The sequence below is a fragment of the Danio rerio genome, chromosome 9, assembly GCF_052040795.2.
Source record: "Danio rerio strain M-AB ecotype USA chromosome 9, GRCz13ab, whole genome shotgun sequence".
NCBI classification, from domain to species: Eukaryota; Metazoa; Chordata; class Actinopteri; order Cypriniformes; family Danionidae; genus Danio; species Danio rerio.
Genome location: NC_141029.1, coordinates 26,299,370 through 26,305,282, shown reverse-complemented (window position 1 = coordinate 26,305,282; position 5,913 = coordinate 26,299,370).

Genomic DNA, 5,913 nt, shown 5'->3' with positions numbered 1-5,913 from the left:
GCAAATCAGTGAGTTTTTTGTGGAGGACAGATTATAAATTTGTCAGTTTTTGGTCAGCTAGGGCAGTGATCCTCAACCTGTTTATCACCACAGAGCGGTTAACGCTTGACAATTTTACCGTGGACGGGGGGTGGGGGGTTGGGGGTTTGGTTCTGTGTTTGTCTGAGAAAACTAATCTTACCGAAATGTGAATATTCCATACAAGCTGAAGCTGATCGGTCAATTCTTGGGCGCTAACGTGACTGAGACGTAAGCAAGAGAATATGGTAATTTTTCAAATTAAAAGACTTTTCAAAATAATAGATCATTCAGACTCAGGTAATAATAAAACGGAAATAATTAATGACTTCTTGTGCAGCTGATGGTTAAGAACCACTGAGCTAGGGGATAAAATGAACTAATGCAACATGATCATTCTCCTAATTGTCCACTGCTAAGAAATATTTTAAATATGACGCGACCCCCCACAAAGCTCGTTGAGGCCCCCTTTAGGGCCAGGAACCCCCTGTTGGTAATCGTTGCTCTATTGAATTGAGATCTGGTGACTGTGGAGGCCATTTGTGTACAGTAAACTCATTTTCATATTCAAGAAACCAGTCTGAGATGATTCAAACTTTGTGACATGGCGCGTTATCCTGCTCTAGTAGCCATCAGAAGAAGGGTTCACTGTGCTCATAAAGTGATTGACATGGTCAGAAACAATACTCAGGTAGGCTGCAGCATTGACACAATGTTCAATTGGTACTAATGGATCCAAAGTTTGGCACCAACAACCATGCCATATTCAAAGTCGCTTAAATCACCTTTCTTCCTCATTCTGATGCTCGGTTTGAACTGCAGCAGATCGTCTTGACATGTCTGCATGCCTAGATGTATTAAGTTGCTGCCATGTGATAGGCTGATTAGAAATAGACAAGTGTACCTAATAAAGTGGCTGGTGAATGTATATATATATATCATTATTATTATTATTATTTGTATATACATATTATTATTTTTTGTTTAATTTTGTCATGTGTGCCTTTTTTAGTCTTGTCTGTCTCTAATTGTCTAATTGCTAATCAAATTTGTAATGTTGTGAACGTCCTCATAGCTGCCTGGTTGCTTCATGGCTCATAATGCTTCAACAAGTTTTAACAAATCACTTTGGTGTAAATGAATGGGACAAATATATCTGAGACTGCTGAAACAGTTGGTAAGCAGGAATGCTTTCTAATGGCTGTGTAGTTTATTTTCCTGTCATGTTCATATTCCTGTCTTGTGATGTCAGAATGTGTTTGTTTCTCTACTTAAGAACCACATACTTGATTGTCATCCTTGTCCTCTTATTTCGTGCACAATGTTTTGAGGTCTGAATGCAGCAAATCGGGAATTCAAGTGCTTGTTGTTTTATGTGAGATCAAATGAAAAAGTTGTTTGTTTAAAGAGATTGTTCTCAATACTGTACATGTCTATACAGTAAACCTGAGCGAAAAATGAAGCACATAATAATGAAGAAGTAGACTGGGTTGTAAACCATCTTGATGCTGTCTCATATATATTCATACATTTAAAAATGAAATGCAAAGTTATAACTCAGGATGAAGCGGTGGCCCAGTGGGTAGCACAATCGCCTCACAGCAAGAAGGTTGCTTGTTTGAGCCTCGGCTGGGGCAGTTGGATTTTTTTGTGTGGAGTTTGCATGTTCTCCCTGTGTACACATGGGTTGCCTCCAGGTGCTCCGGTTTTCCCCACAAGTTCAAACACATGGTCAATTTGGTAAGCTTAATTGGCCGTGGTGTGTGATTGAGTGTGTATGGGTGTTTCCCAGTAATAGGTTGCATCTGGAAAGGCATCCGTTGCGTAAAACATGTGCTAGATAAGTTGGTGTTTTTTTTTCCGCTGTGGCGACTACTGATTAATAAAGGGACTAAGCCGAAAAGAGAAAGAATGAATGAATGAATGAATGAATGAATGAATAAACTTTTTTTAGAATTATTTTTTCTACTATGGGTAAACTATCCCTTAAATACGCCAGACTCAAAAAGAACAGAGATAACACTGAAAGTCACCAAGTTTCCCTGCTAATAAATTATGATTAATTATTGCATTGAGGATCTTGACCTCTAACATGTGGCGCCCACAAGACGTCTTTAGGAGGTTTTCTGTTTTCTGCTTAAATGAATTACAGATCCCACGATGTCTGCCATTACGGTTTATATGGGTTGCCGCCTCATGATAGTTCTTTTATCTCTGTCATCCTGCCTCAGTGTTTGCTGGATTTACTTTGACAATGTTTCCCCAAAGATTTTAGATTTCATTTATTACCCTGATCACAGAGGGCCATTGCCAATATAGGTTTTCCAGTGGGACTTAGTAAATTACTTGTGGCTCTCAGCAGTAATAACAGAAAAGTCATTGCTGTTTCGAGTAGAAGTGTATTTCTTGGTAAATCCTTGGAATGATTATTGGAAAAAAGTATATCCCATAAGTTCAGGGTTGATTGTTGAAGGTTCAGTTACCCCCTGGTGGAAGATGACGTAATTACACCATTCTCAACTTTTCCTTTCAACTACTCCTCTTAGACATCCAGATTCATAATTTCTGAAAACCACAGAGTTAAGAATGGTATTAATTAACTGAATGAGTAGAATCAAATAAAATTCATCAAAATTTAAAAGCCATGGCTGTGTAGAGGAATCAGTGGTGGTTTTAGTTTATGTGGCACCCTGGGCTTACCACTCCATACACATTGTCAATAAACAATAAAAACAGTTTTATATTAGTAATATTAAAAGGGACTAAGCCGAAAAGAAATTAAATGAATGAATGAATGAATGAATGAATGAATGAATAATAAATATTATTATACAATTAGTATTCTGAATAAATAACAGAAATCAATCCTAAATGTTACTGGAAAACACTGTAACAACTGTAGTGATAGGCTTAGATCACTTAAGAAATCTTTTGCATAAATATTAATCATGACAATACTATAGAACACAAAAAATAAATATGTTTTATAGTATTATCTGTTGTCTTAGACCTGACTCATGGCCGATAATTAATGTTATGAAGTCTTACATTAATCTATATCACTATTTTCTGCTTCATAGCCATGCTTAGTGAAAGTACCTTCATCATCATATTACATGTACTTTAATTTTGTCAACTTTCAAATCTCACTGCGTGCCGACACCTCTTCATAAAAGGCTGTTACTCCGGTTTCACGGCGCATGAGCGGCACGTATTTTATTGTCGTGCATGTAAATAACCGGGATTCACACAGGAGCTTGTGTGTGGTGCATGGGAATGATTTTCTGCATAGAATAACAAACTTGTGCATGCAAAAATGTGAATGGAATGTTTACTCTGGGATTGCCACTCTAAACAAAGTAAACACTAGCATAAAGTAAATTGTATCTATCTCAATGCTTCTAGCTTACTAGGGGATGTTTTTTTTTTTTTTTTTGCACCGTCTGCCACACAAGATGCCGCCCTGGGGTGCATTTCCCAAAACCATTGTTAGCCAACTAAGGTCGCAAGTTCCGTCGTTACAAACATACTTTGTTGATTAGCCGTTTCCCAAATCCTTTGCTCCAATGAACATTCACAAACTGCATCGCAAACATGAGCACGCGTAACTACAGCTCTGGAGCTGTAGTTTGAAACATATTTCCTGGCTGTGTTCTATTGCCATCCCCCCATACCCTATTTATTTAGAACATTCTAACATTCAAAGTTGAAACTATTAAAAATTAAAAAGCATTAAGGTAATCTCTCCCAGGAGTATTTTGCTTTCAAACTATTTTTACAGTTTGGTTTTAGCGATCTTCATGTTTACAATTGTGCTCTCTTCGCAGTGCATTTTGAAAACATTGATGTCATTTTGAACACAGCTATAGGTGACCTATTATTTAAAAGCAGAATTTATGTTACGTCTCCAAAGCTTGTGAAAACGAAAAGCATACGTTAATTCTTTTAATTAATAGTAGGTTATTTATTAAGTATCTGTACTGTATATGACATGGGCCTGTTTAGAACTTTCTTTTATTATTATTATTATTATTATTATTATTATTATTATTATTATTATTATTATCAACTTTATCATAATCATCATCATCATCATTAATATTTTTTAAGTATGATTTTTCATTTCTAATAAATAATAAACATTACATTTAATTTTTATAATAAATAGCTTCATTATTGATTTATATGATATTAGAATGCGTGTTAGCTTTTGTAATGTTCAACTTCTCAATACTATTAGTAAAAAAAACATGGGCCCTATGTGCCATTTACATATATTTCAGTTAATAGAAAGTATGTGCATGATTTACAAAATCTAATGTATTGGATTTTATTTTAAATGCGTGTGCTTGTAAAACAATATAATTTGCAAAAAAGAAGTTATGGATTTTTCTCTAAAGAAGTAATTACTCCGCCCAGTTTAGAGCATCATTATAGGTGTCAAATGTTATAACTAATGTGATTCAAGTGATGGATATGCGACAGAGAAACTATGCGTTTTGGGAAACACTCAGCACTACATCTTTCTTTTCCCAAACAATGCATCAGTTTAGTATCAGGTAGTTCGGCTGCGAGTTATGTCGTTGATTGGGAAACGCACGCCTGGGTGATCGCCCATATTGCCCATGCCGAAAACCACCACTGACAGGAATCCAAAAGGCATATATATTGAGCCTGAGGAAATAAATAGAGGATTTGTTATGTATGGGTTTGAGTAAAATTTTGATATTTGTTACATCCTTTTAAAGGTGGATTATTTAATTTATTTTTGTTTTTTAAAAATGTCAATCAAATATACCGTCATTTGTTTAAATTTTGATAATAATGAAATTGGATGACATGGCACTCTTCTTTATTTTATAAAAATAAATGACAATATACATAAACATACATATCCATCCATCCATCAATCAGCAGTTTAATTTGTGGACCATTAAAATGATTTTTTTTTTTTTTTTTGCATAACAAAATAATTATGTACTACTACAACATAAAATTGTTGTTAAATATTTCAGATTTGTAAGTAATATAGATTTCCATTGCACATTCAATTTCCTTCTGACCTTCAAATCCATCATTACATGTATAGATGTGCACGCATCACTTGACAGAGCAACAGGTTAGACCTGATGAACTCGGGTGTAACATCTCTCTTTCTCGGCTATGGCTGTGGTCAAAGTCCTTCACTGACCTCCCTGCACTTGGACAGCTTTTGACTGCCGCCACAACATCACCTGCTGTTTCGCAGAGGAGTGCTAATTAAATTTGGAATCCAATTACAGCAATGGTAATGAAATTTCCAAATGGGGAAACTCTTAATCTGTTCATTGAGGTGTTTAATTACTAGTGAGTGTGTGAGTTAGAGATAGTCTGCACCACTGCATTTCAAGACGGCCGTTGTAGAGAAACATGAAGAAACGTGCCTGTGTAGGTCTGTGTCCAACATTTGACTGAACCCGCACAAAGAGCTTTAGGAGACCCTTTTCACACCAGGGGTTTGGTATTTGACGCAAGGCTAATTTGAATGTCTGGGAAAATGAAGGACCTTGGCAACAAAAAATGGATGAAAATGTGAGGTACTGTAGTCTGTAGAGACTGTGGAGTTTAGTGATCACCTAGTGTGAAAGATTTTATACTTCCCTGAGTGGGCTTGTTTATGTTTTTGCAATTTAAAAGTGTACTGTAAAAATAGGAATATTACTGAAATATTTTATTTTGTCTTTAAACCAAAATATATGAGTCAAAAATATGGCTTTCCAATATTTTTCTATATGTTGTATATAATGAGCACAGACCAGGGCGCTCCAGGCAAAGGACATCAACATGACGTCATATTGACGTTGTACACCAACGTACTCCAACATTGTGGGAATATTGGATTTTGTTTGGAAATGA